Source organism: Bufo gargarizans, chromosome 1, assembly GCF_014858855.1.
Source record: "Bufo gargarizans isolate SCDJY-AF-19 chromosome 1, ASM1485885v1, whole genome shotgun sequence".
NCBI classification, from domain to species: Eukaryota; Metazoa; Chordata; class Amphibia; order Anura; family Bufonidae; genus Bufo; species Bufo gargarizans.
Window position 1 is genome coordinate 2,131,852 of NC_058080.1, and position 16,007 is coordinate 2,147,858.

Sequence of the window (16,007 nt, forward strand, 5' to 3'; positions counted from 1 at the left end):
GTGGCATCCACAGAAGTATAAGGGCTGGTGTTAAAGAGATGTGGGATTTACACACTTTGTTAATGGTTTGTTCGACTACTGTCCAAAAGTTGGTGATGACTTTACAGGACCACCAGATGTGCGATATGGTTCCACCTTCTTCTTGACAGCGCCAACACCTATCTGATGGGATCAAGTGGATTCTATATAAGAAGTCTGGTGTTCTGTACCATCTGGCTAAAATTTTAAAAGAGTTCTCCTGGAAACGGATACATCTCGAAAATCCATGAGAGTGCTTCAAAATTACATTGGCTTCGTCATCTGAGAGAGATATCTGCAGCTCCTGTTCCCAGGCTCTTAAGTATGTGGGTTTCTCCTTTGAGGAGTCTAATATAAGTTGAGAGTACAACTTGGAGAGAGTTTTTGTGGGGGGGGGGGAGCAGAACATAGTTTTCTAGCCAAGTGGGGTCATTATGAGGTTTCGTATGTATCTTTCTATATTTTTTGCAGCTAAGTTCTAGATCTAACTCCACTAGTCTGGGACGTTGAGATTCAGGTATTTTAGTATATATCTTCTCCAGGAACTCCTGAAGGTTTTCAGTTTTAACCAGGTCTGAAATTTTAAGATCTGAAAGGTATTCCCAAGCTTTATGAAAGTCACCTCTGTCTTTATTAAGATAATGTGGGAGAACCGATAAAGGAGCTAAGGGGGATAATTTATTAGTTGATATTGATAAAGCCGCTGAGCTGTTACAAATTTGGAGCAAGCTATTCGTTAAAGCACTAAGAGGTTTCTTTTTATTTCTAGTTGGAGATGGGACCCAAAGCATGTGAGTGGCGTCCTCTCCCAATAGAGCTTTTTCCAGTGCCACATGCATTGAGTCATTAAGGGGTCTAGCTAGTTCAACCCATCTCTCCAATTGTATGGCATGGAGATATGATTTTAGATCAGGTAAGGATAAACCTCCTCTATTTGTCTTCCTAATAAGTAGGGGGTATGCTAGTCTTGGCTTTTTGTTAGACCATAGAAAGTTACTGAAGAGAGTCCGAAAATTAGACAAAAACCTGTTTGTCAGAGGTATAGGTAAGCATCTTAGAATATAAAGAATCTGCGGGAGAACGTAGGTCGCCAGCAGATTTTTCCTACCTAACCATGAGAGAAAAGGTATTTTGATAGAGGCCAGAAAGTTTTTGATTTTATCAAATAAGGGAACATAGTTAAGCTTGAACATGTGTAAGGGGTTAGCCGGAATCATGATTCTCAAGTGTTTAATAGCCTCTTTCGGCCATTGAAAGGTGGTGTGTTTTTTAACATCTATCAAATGTTTATTCGGTGCAGAAATATTGAGTATCTCATATTTTTCATAGTTGACCTTAAAATTGGATATTTCTCCAAAGTTCGTGAAAATTTTTGTCACCTCTGGGATTGCAACTTCTGGATTTGTAATAAAAAGGAGCAGGTCATCTGCGAAAGCTGCCAAAGAATGAGTTTTCCCCTTTACTTGGAGTCCCTTGATGACCTTGGAAGTTCTTAATTTGCAGAGGAGTAACTCTAGGGTCAGTATAAACAGAGCTGGAGAGAGAGGACAGCCTTGTCTCGTTCCGTTGGAAATATTAAAGGACGGAGATAAGGCGCCATTAATGAGAACCCTAGCCGAGGGTTTTGAGTAAAGCGAAAATATAGCAGATATAAATAAGGGTGGAAAACCAAAGTGACACAAGGCACTGTCAATGAAAATCCAATTGACCCTGTCAAACGCTTTTTCAGCATCGGTACCTAACAGGGTCAATGGGATCTTGTGTTCCTTTGCGTAGTATATGGCGTGTAAAACTCTGCTAACATTATGTTTCCCCTCCCGCCCTTTCACAAAACCTACTTGTTCTTCACCAATCAGCTTAGGAAGGAGTTTCGCTATTCTATGACTTAGAAGTTTGGCCCATAATTTAACATCTACGTTAAGTAGAGAAATCGGTCTATAGCTACTGCATTTAGCAGGGTCTTTCCCTTCTTTGGGGATAACTGTTATGTGAGCGATTAAAGATTGTGGTGGGAGAGAAGTGCCGTTTAATAATGAATTACACAGTTCAGCTATATGTGGGACCAGGATATTTTTAAACTTTTTGTAATATATTATAGGCAATCCTTCTGGGCCCCGGGATTTCCCTGACGGGGTATTTGCAAGAATTTCTAGTACCTCCTCTGGCGTAATCGGGGAAAGCAACCTATCTCTTTCAAGTGAATCTAAAGTCGGGACTTTAATTGTCTCTATAAAGGTCTTAATTTTGGCCAATATGTGTTCTGGGTTATTGGATTCTAAGTTGTAGAGTGAGGAGTAAAATTTAGTAAATTCTTCCGCTATCGCAGGGGTGTTGTCACGAACCGGCAGGACAGGTAGTGGATCCTCTGGACCAGAGAGGCGATGGCGCGGGTTGTACTAGAGGACCGGTTCTAAGCAGTTACTGGTCTTCACCAGAGCCCGCCGCAAGGCAGGATGGATTTTCTGCGGCGGTAACTACCAGGTCGTATCCCCTAGTAACAACTCAACCTCTCTGGCAGCTGATAAGGCGTGGTACACAGGGAGAAGGCAAGAGCGTAGTCGGACGTAGCAGAGGTCAGGGCAGGCGGCAAAGGTTCAAAGGCGAGTAGACGGTAGCAACGGGTTTGGCAACAGGCAAGGCAAACAAACACACTGGAACGCTTTCTCTGAGGCACAAGGCACAAAGATCCGGCAGGAAGCTGTGGGAGGAGAAGGTATAAATGGGCAGTGCACAGGTGCAGCCTAATTAAGTCAGCACTGCCTCTCACAAACCTTAACCCTTAATATCCCTTTTGGACCAGGCACCAATCACTGGTGCACTGGCCCTTTGAATCTAAGAGTCCCGGCGCACGCGCGCCCTAGAGAGCGAGGACGCACATGCCGAGACACTGGAGTGCTGCCTGGGGGCATACGCTGTGAGCACTCCGCGGCCAGCAGGGGACCCGGAGCGCTCAGCGTAACAGTACCCCCCCCCCCCTTTGGTCTCCCTCTCTTTTTGGTACCGAAGAACTTGCGGATGAGACTGCGGATGAGACTGTTCTCCTCCGGCTCCCATGACCTCTCCTCAGGACCGCAGCCCTCCCAGTCGACCAAAAAAAATCTTTTTCCCCGGGAGATCTTGGTCGCCAAGATCTCCCTGACAGAGAATATATCGGAGGTACCGGCGACAGGGGTGGGAGAAACAAGCTTGGGAGAAAAACGGTTAAAGACAGCAGGTTTAAGAAGGGAGACATGGAAGGAGTTATGGATTCGGAGGGAGGGAGGAAGATGGAGCTGATAAGAAACTTGATTGATACGACTCTTGATTTTATAGGGTCCCAAGAAACGAGGGCCCAGCTTGTAACTTGGGACCCTAAATCGGATGTACCTAGAGGAGAGCCACACCTTGTCACCCGGGCGAAATTCCGGAGGAGATCTGCGTCTCTTGTCAGCTAGAACCTTCATACGGGCGGAAGCCTTGAGGAGAGCAGCGTGGGTTTCTCGCCAGATGGAGGAAAAATCCTGTACAAGACTGTCCACGGCAGGTACAGAAGAAGGAGTGGGAGACTGCGGCAGAGGTGGAAGAGGATGACGGCCAAAAACTACAAAGAAAGGAGACTTGTTAGAGGCAGAGGATTGTTTGTAGTTGTAGGAGAACTCCGCCCAGGGAAGTAGATCAGCCCAGTCGTCATGGCGTGAGGATACAAAGTGACGCAGATAGTCACCCAAAATTTGGTTCACCCGTTCTACTTGGCCGTTAGACTGAGGATGGTACGAAGAAGAAAAGTCCAATTTGATCCCGAGCTGAGCACATAGAGCCCTCAAGAATTTGGAGACGAATTGTACCCCACGATCCGAGACAATATGTTTGGGAAGGCCATGGAGACGGAAGATGTGTTGAAAAAATTGCTTGGCCAACATGGGTGCAGAGGGTAGACCGGGCAGGGGCACAAAGTGAGCCATCTTGGAAAAGCGATCCACCACGACCCAAATAACGGACTTGCCATGGGAGGAGGGAAGATCAGTAATAAAGTCCATGGCGATGTGAGACCAGGGAACTTCAGGAACGGGTAGAGGCAAGAGGAGACCCGCTGGTTTCTGGCGAGGCGATTTATCCCGGGCGCAAATCATACAGGCCTGGACGAAGTCCGAGACATCTTTCTCTAGAGAAGACCACCAGTACCTTTGGGAGATTAGTTGGAGAGACTTTTGCACCCCTGGATGACCGGCAAAAGGGGAGGCGTGGCCCCACTTGAGAATTCGCAGCCGCTGACGTGGAGGTACGTAGGATTTGCCAGGAGGAAGAAGGCGCAGGTCCACGGGAGCGACTGTTATAAGGCGTTCTGGAGGGATAATATATCGAGGAGTTAACTCGTCGCCCACCACATCAGAGGAGCGAGACAGAGCATCTGCCCTAATGTTCTTACAAGCCGGACGGAAATGGATCTCAAAATTAAAGCGGGCGAAGAACAGAGACCAACGAGCCTGACGGGGATTTAATCTCTGAGCAGACTGGAGATAAGCCAGGTTCTTGTGGTCCGTGAAGATGTACACAGGATGTGTGGCGCCCTCGAGTAAATGTCTCCATTCCTCCAGTGCCAATTTAATAGCCAGCAGTTCCCTGTCCCCAATGGAGTAATTTCTCTCTGCGGGAGAGAATGTTTTGGAAAAGAAGCCACAAGTAGAAATCTTGCCCCGGGAAGACTTCTGGGTGAGGACAGCTCCGGCTCCCACCGAGGAGGCATCCACTTCAAGAGAGAAAGGCTTGGTGGAATCTGGTCTAGAGAGAACGGGTGCAGAGGCAAAGGCGCATTTCAGGGACTGGAAGGCTTCCTCGGCTTGGGAAGGCCAGGATTTGGGGTTAGCTCCTTTTCTTGTGAGGGCCACGATAGGAGCTACCAGAGTGGAATAGTGAGGGATGAATTGCCTGTAGTAATTCGCAAAGCCCAGAAATCTTTGTATGGCTCGGAGACCAGAGGGGCGTGGCCAATCCAGTACCGCCGAGAGCTTGGCTGGGTCCATTTGAAGTCCTTGGGCAGAGATAATGTATCCCAGGAAAGGCAGGGAGGTCCGTTCAAAAAGACATTTTTCAAGTTTAGCGTACAGGCGATTTCTCCTAAGACGAGTAAGAACTTGTTGCACATGGACCCTGTGTTGATCCAAATTGGAGGAAAAGATCAGGATATCATCCAGGTATACGACCACGCAGGTGTAAAGTAAGTCCCTGAAAATATCATTAACGAATTCCTGAAAGACAGCAGGTGCGTTGCAGAGGCCGAAGGGCATCACCAAATACTCAAAATGGCCGTCCCTTGTGTTAAAGGCGGTCTTCCATTCGTCTCCCTCACGGATACGGATCAGATTATAGGCCCCTCGAAGGTCCAATTTAGTGAAGATCTTAGCCCCTCGGAGACGATCAAATAGCTCAGAGATTAGAGGCAGAGGGTAACGGTTCTTGATGGTAATTTTATTAAGACCTCTGTAGTCAATGCAGGGGCGGAGGGAGCTGTCTTTTTTTGTCACGAAGAAAAAACCGGCCCCAGCAGGAGAAGAAGATTTTCTTATGAATCCTCTCTGTAGGTTCTCACCTATATAGTCGGACATGGCAAGAGTCTCAGGAGGTGAGAGAGGATAAATTCTGCCCCGAGGTGGAGTAGAACCGGGTATCAGGTCGATCGGGCAATCATAGGATCGGTGAGGAGGAAGGACCTCAGCTTGTTTCTTGCAGAAGACATCCGCGAAGGAATGGTATGGCTTGGGCAGCCCAGAAGGCGGAGAAACTTGCGGGTTCTGTTTGACCAGAGCAGGCTTGAGACAGCGGTCCGAACAGGAGGAACCCCAACGCAGGATCTCACCGGTGGACCAATTCAGGATAGGACTATGACGTTGAAGCCACGGCAGACCCAGGAGGAGTTCGGAGGAACAGAAGGGAAGGACAAAGAACTCTATAGTCTCGGTATGAAATATTCCGATGTCCATCTGCAGAGGCTGGGTACGGAACTGCACGGTGGCAGAGAGTCTCTCACCATTAACAGTAGAGATAAAAAACGGCTTGGGTAGACGGATTACTGGAATACGGTACTTGTCAACCAAGGAGGCGTGAATGAAGTTGCCAGCTGAACCGGAATCCAAGAAGGCGGCTGCGGAGAAAGAGGACTTGGAAGAGATGATCAACTGCACGGGTATGATGAGACGTGGAGAGGAAGAATCCACACCTAGCAACGCCTCTCCCACGTTTACTAGGTGCGGGCGTTTCCCGAACGCGGTGGACGGAGAGGACAATCTCTAAGGAAGTGCTCGGTACTGGCACAGTACAGACACAGGTTCTCGTTTCTGCGGCGGCTTCGTTCTTGCGGAGTCAGGCGTGACCGATCCACCTGCATGGCTTCCACGGCGGAAAGCCCAGTAGCGGGTTGAGGTGGACGCAGAAAAACAGGAGCCAGACGAGGAAAGCGTCTAGGACAAGCTTTTTCCTTTTCAAGGAGGAGTTCCTCTTGTCTTTCGGCGAAACGTTTGTCTATCCTAGTGGCCAGCAAGATGAGGTCACTAAGAGTGGAAGGAAGCTCACGTGCAGCCAGAACGTCCTTTACTTCACTATTAAGTCCCTTCTTGAAGGTGGCGCAAAGGGCTTCATTGTTCCAGTTCAGCTCAGAGGCCAGGGTGCGGAACTGAATGGCATAGTCACCCACGGAAGAACCTCCTTGGGTCAAATTTAGTAAGGCAGTCTCTGCGGAGGTAACCCGGGCAGGCTCCTCAAAAACATTCCGGAACTCTAGGCAGAAGCTCTGGACGGAAGCGGTGGCAGGATCTGCGCGGTCCCATAGTGGTGTAGCCCAGGCCAGGGCCTTCCCGGACAGCAAACTGAGAATAAAGGCTACCTTGGCTCGCTCAGAAGGAAACTGGTCGGACAGAAGCTCGAGGTGGAGAGAGCACTGCGACAAGAACCCACGGCACTGCTTAGGATCTCCGTCATATTTGTCTGGTAGGGACAAACGGATTCTGGAACCGGTGGCAACTGCAGGCGGAGGTGACGCGGCAGGAGCAGACGGAGGAGCTGGCTGTTGCTGAGAAGGCAGGAGCTGCTGCAACATAGCGGTCAGCTGGGCCAGCTGTTGACCCTGCTGGGCCACAACAGTGGTGAGGTCCGCTAGGCTTGGCAGGGGAACATCAGCGGGATCCATGGCCGGATCTTACTGTCACGAACCGGCAGGACAGGTAGTGGATCCTCTGGACCAGAGAGGCGATGGCGCGGGTTGTACTAGAGGACCGGTTCTAAGCAGTTACTGGTCTTCACCAGAGCCCGCCGCAAGGCAGGATGGATTTTCTGCGGCGGTAACTACCAGGTCGTATCCCCTAGTAACAACTCAACCTCTCTGGCAGCTGATAAGGCGTGGTACACAGGGAGAAGGCAAGAGCGTAGTCGGACGTAGCAGAGGTCAGGGCAGGCGGCAAAGGTTCAAAGGCGAGTAGACGGTAGCAACGGGTTTGGCAACAGGCAAGGCAAACAAACACACTGGAACGCTTTCTCTGAGGCACAAGGCACAAAGATCCGGCAGGAAGCTGTGGGAGGAGAAGGTATAAATGGGCAGTGCACAGGTGCAGCCTAATTAAGTCAGCACTGCCTCTCACAAACCTTAACCCTCAATATCCCTTTTGGACCAGGCACCAATCACTGGTGCACTGGCCCTTTGAATCTAAGAGTCCCGGCGCACGCGCGCCCTAGAGAGCGAGGACGCACATGCCGAGACACTGGAGTGCTGCCTGGGGGCATACGCTGTGAGCACTCCGCGGCCAGCAGGGGACCCGGAGCGCTCAGCGTAACAGGTGTTAGTGATCTTATGTCCCTTTTCCGACTTAATTTCCTGTATAAAAGTTTTCACTCTTTGTCCTTTAATCATTTGTGAGAGAAGCTTGGAGCCCCTATCACCGTGCATATAGATTTTGTATTTAGCAGTTCTAAGGGCCTTGGCTGACTTAATGTTTAATAAATCCCTCAGTTGATTTCTTAATTTGACAAGTTCTTTATAATGGGAATCTGAGGGGTCCTTTTTTGTGATGTTTTCTAGGACAGATATTTGGGTCAAGATAGAGTCGACCTGTAGCGTTCTCTGCTTGCGCACCCACGACCCCAAGGAAATCAATTCACCTCTCATAAACGCCTTATGGGCCTCCCAAATCATAGCCTTATCCATAAGAGGAGTACAGTTTAGCTCAAAGAAGGTCTTAAGTTTTCCCTCTAGCCTAAGTCTGTCTCTGTCATTCTCCAGGAGAGTCTCGTTAAGTCTCCAAGACCATGCTTTGGGAGGGAGGCCTTTCAACTGGAAAACAAGAGAGACAGGGGCATGATCTGATATTGTAATATGTCCAATAGATGAGGATTTAATCCTATCCAGGACATGATTAGAGAGAAAGAGATAATCAAGGCGTTGAAAGGACTTATGGACAACTGAGTAAAATGAGAAGTCTTTGTCACTAGGATGACTCAATCTCCATGTGTCTGTGATTTGATGATCAGAGAGTGACCGCCTTAGCTTACGAAGTTGCGCAGCAGAGTATTTGGGGGAACCCGAGGTAGAGTCCATGGGGTGATCCAAAGTTAGGTTTAGATCGCCTCCTAGGACTAAAATCCCCTCCCTGAAGTCTTTAAGCGATTTTAATACTCTAATCAGCCAGGGAATTTGTTTAGTGTTGGGAGCGTAGATGTTTACCAGAGTCAGTTTATTACCAAAAAGTGTACCCTTTAAGAATAGGAATCTGCTCTCTGGGTCTACATATTGCGCCTGGATCTGAAAAGGAATGTTAGCTCCAATGCCAATGGATACTCCCCTAGAGGCTGAAGAGTGGGAGCTATGTATCCATTTTGTATATTGTTTAGAGAAAAGGGTTGGGATATGGTTGTGCCTGAAATGTGTCTCCTGCAGGAACAGAAGGTCTGCTCTCTCTCTCCTTAGCATCTGGAAGACCTGGCTTCTCTTCTGAGGAACATTAAGCCCATTTATGTTTAGTGAAGTTACCTTCAGGGAATCCATGAGTTAGAGAAGTTTGTGTTACCACATGAGGAGTTGCATCCCAGAGGATCAAAAATCTCTGAAATCAGTAACCATCTTGAGAAACTATATACAGAACACATAAAAACAAAAATAAGTTTGTTAATATTGGAAGCCATCAGTTAGTGACCTCTTCAAGGGAAACTGATTTGAAAGAGAAGTTAAACAGGGAAGAGGCGGAAGTTAATAAAGGGTTTAAAGAAATAGGTAAAAAAAAGGAAAGAGAAAAGAGAGTGACTAGCAAGTGGGGGAGGAGAGACTGTGAGAAACACAAAGCCTGCGTGGGCCACTCACAGCACAAGCATATTAATAGACAATGAGATCCCATGTTGATAATGTCTGGTGCGACCCATGCTGAGCATGAATCCCCCAAACATCTCCAAGCAGTGGGGTACGAACAAGGTGTCAGAACTGTCTCATCAATTGAAATACTATTGCATGGTGGAATAATAGTACAATATGCTAGGGCCATTATTTAAACAGAAGTAGATAGAGTACCACTGCCGTCTTACTCAGAGATGTCCCTTGTAATATATTTATTCTCAAGGTTCTGATAGTAATGGCATCTCAAGCAACCCCTTATCATAAAAGGTAGCTAATAGGCAAGAGGTCAGTGGTAAATGAAGAAAGGGGTCACAGTACAGTAACTTGCAAACAGAGACAACCTTTTTAAGCCCCATACATTACTCTTGGGGTTGTGGTGATAATCAGGTTAACCTCAGGACATCTCCCTAGGGAAGAAAGGCATTAGTAACCAATATTAGGAGGTATTCAAGTGTCCTGCAGTTCTGCCTGGCGTTTCTTCGCTTGCGGCGATTTGAATTTCTTAGCTACCTTCCAGTCTTCTATTTCAGGTAACGGTGGCATCTTCAGGACCCCTGTCATAGGTAGCCAGGAGGGGATATCTAGAGGGTCTATCTGCAGAGCGTCCCACATTTTGACTAGGTCTACTGGATGTCGGACGGTGATCTGTTTACCGTTGATAGTGGCGCAAAGGCCGAACGGGAAAAGCCAGCATAGTGGGTGTCTTCTCTCCCTAAGGAGTTCGGTAAGCGGCTTGAGCATTTTCCTCTTCGCTAAGGTGCTTGCAGCGAGATCTTGATATAGCTGTATTTTGGCGTTTTCAAAAAACAGTTCGCCCTTGTGTCTAGCGGCAGTTAAAATGGCCGCCGTGTCGACAAAACTTAGCAGGCTGCATATAATATCACGTGGCGGTGCGTCTGGTAAAGGCTTAGGCCTAAGGGCTCTGTGGGCTCTTTCAATAACTATTTTTTCCGCCCTTTCTTGGCCCAGTAAGGAGGTGAATATTTGATTGACCGTGTCTAAGATGTCTTCTCTTTGCACGTTTTCAGGAACCCCTCTGATACGAACATTCTTCCTTCGGCTCCTGTTCTCCTGATCTTCTAGGTACAGGTATGTTGTGTTCATATGTTCATGCATTTCCTCCACTTTCGTTTGCAAAGCACGGCCACGGCCAAGTTATGGCTTGCTGGGAGTCTTCTAGGGCTGCTACCCTTTGCCCCGTCTGCTTATACTCGGTTTTTATAGCCGATAGTTCTTTCATAACTGGCTCAAAAGCCAGGGCCAAGGACTCTTTGAGGAAGGCTCTGGTGATAGGAGTCGAGCCTCGATCGCTGCGTGTCTCAGACATAGCGCACGAGCCTTCATCATCCGAATCTTCAGTATATGTAGCGGTGGCCGCAGCTTCCAGCGCCATCTTGGATCTAACTGACGGTGAAGATAGTTTCTTTCTAAGGAACTTATCCAAGTCGGATTGTCCCCTGGCTTGTTTGGGCGTCATCTGGGCTTCTTTGGACTTGTCCCTGTTCGGTTTCCCCATATTTAAGCGATGCGGGATCTCGTCCAATAGCTTATAACAGGGTGCTGCTGTGTGGAGCTCTCAGTTCAGGCGGCCATTCCCTGACGCGGCTAGCTCCGCCCCCAAAACCATGTACTCTTGAAGCAGTTTTTCTTCTTTTAAATATTCTCTCCTCTTTTACCTTGTTGATTCCCTTAATGTATTTAAAAGTTTCTATCATATCCCATCTGTCTCATCTTTCTTCCAAGCTATACATGTCAAGGTCCTTTAACCTTTCCTGGTAAGTTTTATTTTGCAATCCATGTACTAGTTTAGTAGCTCTTCTCTGTAGTCTCTCCAAAGTATCAATATACTTCTGGAGATATGATCTCCAGTACTGAGCACAATACTGCAAATGAGGTCTCACTAGTGCTCTGTAGAGCGGCATGAGCACCTCCCTCTTTCTACTGTTAATGCCTCTCCCTATACACCCAACCATTCTGCTAGCATGTCCTGCTGCTCTATGACATTGTCTGCCTACCTTTAAGTCTTCTGAAATAATGACCCCTAAATCCCCTTCCTCAGATACTGAGGTTAGGACTGTATCACTGAGTTTATATTCTGCTCTTGTTTTTTTACGCCCCAGGTGCATTATCTTGCACTTATCAACATAAAATTTTAGTTGCCAGATTTTTGACCATTCTTCTAGTTTTCCTAAATCCTTTTCCATTCAGTGTATCCCTCCAGGAACATCAACCCTGTTACAAATCTTTGTGTCATCAGCAAAAAGACACACCTTACCATCGAGGCCTTCTGCAATTTCGCTGATTAAAGATATTAAACAATATGGGTCCCAGAACAGATCCCTGAGGTACCCCACTGGTAACAAGACTATGGTCTGAATATACTCCATTGACTCCAACCCTCTGTTGTCTGTCCCTCAGCCACTGCCTAATCCATTCAACAATATGGGAGTCCAAGCACAAAGACTGCAATTTATTGATAAGTTTTCTATGTGGGACATGAGTAAGGACCATAATTGTTAGGTCCAAAACGCATAGACCGTGTACTGTTCTTCCTGTGTATGGAAATTTTACCGCTTGGAATACAATTTTACATTTTAGAAGCTGGACTTTTCATCTTTTTTATCTTGCAAGTTGTAACAGCCAAGTCCAGGCTGTGTCCGTAATTCTTCATTGCTGGATGCAGGTGAGCGCTGCTATTTTTTCTTTAGTTACTATTTTATACGTTTGGACTGCATGCCCTCCCTGCCAGCATAATTGTTTTTGAAAGTGGTTTTCCTTCTTGGTCTGAATGTCACACATATAGCATTTTGCTAATTTGAAAAAATGCAAGACAGTATAAGTAAAATGGATGCTATTTTTAATATGCTTGACCCAACAACATCGGAAGACTTGTATATAAAGGTAAATATGTCATCCCTAGAAAAATTACTAATTAAAGAGATGTGCACCTAGTGGGACCTGACATCTTTGCAAAGATACATTGAAAAGGATATGATCCCACTGGGATTGAGAATGAGAAAGAAACCTATGGTAATTTACTCTGAAGTTTTTTTTTTTAACAAAGTGGCAGGAAATCCTTTCAGTTTGTTCAATAAAACTAATGCAATTAATTACTAAATATGAACAACGGACACTCATGGAAATACAGGAACAAATAAAAATTACCTCGGATTCGCTACGACCATACACTGAAAAAACGGCATTTTGCGAACTGGACGATAAGATAAAAGAAAATGTAAATAAGCTGGAGGAACACCTAATGCAATATTAACAAAATAAATTCAACAGAGATGCGTTAGATTTTAAAAACAACACTGTATATGTCACGATATGTAGGTTAGCGGGGAAATAATCAAACACAGGAAAACAAACAGAACAAACGACTAGGCCCAAAAGCTAGGGAGAAAAGGGTTACCTCCTAGTGATCCCTAAAAGCTTTCCCTAAACTGCTGTGCCAATGTGCATACCCTTATGGTGGATATGCACATGCCCTTGTGCCTAAACCTAAACACCCTGGGAAAACCCTAAGAAGCAGGGAAAAGGCAACCTGCTTCTTTAAACCAGGAGGAAGCAAGCATCTCCCTAGAGCCCTAGATAAAACACACAAAGTGAAATAATGCAGAGGACTTATCTTGAGCAGAGCTGGAGCAGAAAATCCACCACACATCAAGAGCTCCCAAAAAAGAACTACAACCCGCACAGGCCACTGGGGGAAGGAGGGATAAATAGCCTCACTAACAATGAAACCCAGTACACCTGAGGGAAGGTGGATCCAGCTCAAACTCAAATCAAAACAAACAGAGAAGTCAGACATGTGCAGCCAGTCTGACAGACCTCCACAGATTCACAGGGCAAGGCGTAATAATATTCTTGGCAAGAAACTAAATTAAACACCCCACAGTCTATTCTGAAGAAAAAACATGGCTTTAGAAATAAACGTCTTTCCAGAGTCTCTTTCAGATCAACTGAACAGGAATCTTCAGACTCAGCCACGGAGGTAGGAGAATCCGGGATACATCAGCAAACTTCTACAGTTAATGCTTCCCCATCAACAAGCTCTCAACACAAGAGATCATCCTCAAAAAACGGTGGGCGGGGAGAAAACACCGAAAAAAACTGCCGATACCCATCCCGCTACAAGAAGGAGTAGAAGACCTACAAGTCATAAATCTGACAACAACTATATTATCTCAGGAACAATTGAATGTGTTAAATAGAGGACTTTGTTTTTCTACAACTTATCATTTTGACCTATACCAAACCATTATTGATGTTAACTGTATTGCACGGAATTTAACACTGAAAAAACACTTTAAAATGGCATCAGAGGAAATTGTGGATCCCCAACAAGAAACCTACATGTGTGAACAAGGTGAACTAGAATCTATATCTCCAGAGAAAGACCTAAGTGCCTTGCAGAGAAGATTTACCTAGGATGTGAGGGAGAAAAAGCCTAAAATACTTAAGAATATGAACCAAAAATAATATCTTGCTTTCAAAAACCTTATGCAAAGATCTGATTTGGTGATAAAAAGCGCTGATAATTGGGGTGCAGTTGTGGTGATGGACAGTCAGTTTTATAAAATGCATGTTATCCATATGTTGGATGATACGTCTACCTACTGTCCATTAGCACGCAACCCGCTCCCTTCTTATCAAACTAAGCTGTTGCAGATCCTGCAAAAAGGTTTCACATTGGTAATCTTAAATCAAAAAGAGATTATACAGGTCCTTCTCAAAAAATTAGCATATTGTGATAAAGTTCATTATTTTCTGTAATGTACTGATAAACATTAGACTTTCATATATTTTAGATTCATTACACACCAACTGAAGTAGTTCAAGCCTTTTATTGTTTTAATATTGATGATTTTGGCATACAGCTCATGAAAACCCAAATTTCCTATCTCAAAAAATTAGCATATTTCATCCGACCAATAAAAGAAAAGTGTTTTTAATACAAAAAAAGTCAACCTTCAAATAATTATGTTCAGTTATGCACTCAATACTTGGTCGGGAATCCTTTTGCAGAAATGACTGCTTCAATGCGGCGTGGCATGGAGGCAATCAGCCTGTGGCACTGCTGAGGTGTTATGGAGGCCCAGGATGCTTCGATAGCGGCCTTAAGCTCATCCAGAGTGTTGGGTCTTGCGTCTCTCAACTTTCTCTTCCCAATATCCCACAGATTCTCTATGGGGTTCAGGTCAGGAGAGTTGGCAGGCCAATTGAGCACAGTAATACCATGGTCAGTAAACCATTTACCAGTGGTTTTGGCACTGTGAGCAGGTGCCAGGTCGTGCTGAAAAATGAAATCTTCATCTCCATAAAGCTTTTCAGCAGATGGAAGCATAAAGTGCTCCAAAATCTCCTGATAGCTAGCTGCATTGACCCTGCCCTTGATAAAACACAGTGGACCAACACCAGCAGCTGACATGGCACCCCAGACCATCACTGACTGTGGGTACTTGACACTGGACTTCAGGCATTTTGGCATTTCCCTCTCCCCAGTCTTCCTCCAGACTCTGGCACCTTGATTTCCGAATGACATGCAACAGTCCAGTGCTGCTTCTCTGTAGCCCAGGTCAGGCGCTTCTGCCGCTGTTTCTGGTTCAAAAGTGGCTTGACCTGGGGAATGCGGCACCTGTAGCCCATTTTCTGCACACGCCTGTACACGGTGGCTCTGGATGTTTCTACTCCAGACTCAGTCCACTGCTTCTGCAGGTCCCCCAAGGTCTGGAATCGGTCCTTCTCCACAATCTTCCTCAGGGTCCGGTCACCTCTTCTCGTTGTGCAGCGTTTTCTGCCACACTTTTTCCTTCCCACAGACTTCCCACTGAGGTGCCTTGATACAGCACTCTGGGAACAGCCTATTCGTTCAGAAATTTCTTTCTGTGTCTTACCCTCTTGCTTGAGGGTGTCAATGATGGCCTTCTGGACAGCAGTCAGGTCGGCAGTCTTACCCATGATTGCGGTTTTGAGTAATGAACCAGGCTGGGAGTTTTTAAAAGCCTCAGGAATCTTTTGCAGGTGTTTAGAGTTAATTAGTTGATTCAGATGATTAGGTTAAAAGGCTCGTTTAGAGAACCTTTTCATGATATGCTAATTTTTTTAAATAGGAATTTTGGGTTTTCATGAGCTGTATGCCAAAATCATCAATATTAAAACAATAAAAGGCTTGAACTACTTCAGTTGGTGTGTAATGAATCTAAAATATATGAAAGTCTAATGTTTATCAGTACATTACAGAAAATAATGAATTTTATCACAATATGCAAATTTTTTGAGAAGGACCTGTATATATGTTAAACATTCAGTCATCGCTTTTTTCCATTCTTTACCGAAGGTGCACAAGCAGGGATACCCACCCCCCATGAGACCAATTGTTGTCATAATCGGTGCTTAGTCTGAGAGATTCTGTGAGTGGGTGGACTCGCTTCTTCAGCCCCTTAACAGAAGGGTCTTGCAATTTTTTATAGATTTTCAGTAGAATATCGGCTATACTTGGATCACCGCTGATGTAGTATCCTTGTATACCAACATACCACATGATCAAACTTTGATAGCCCTTCAATGGTTTCTCCAGGTATATAGTAACTATACATCGACACTCCCAGAATTTATTTGTATGTCTGTGGATTTT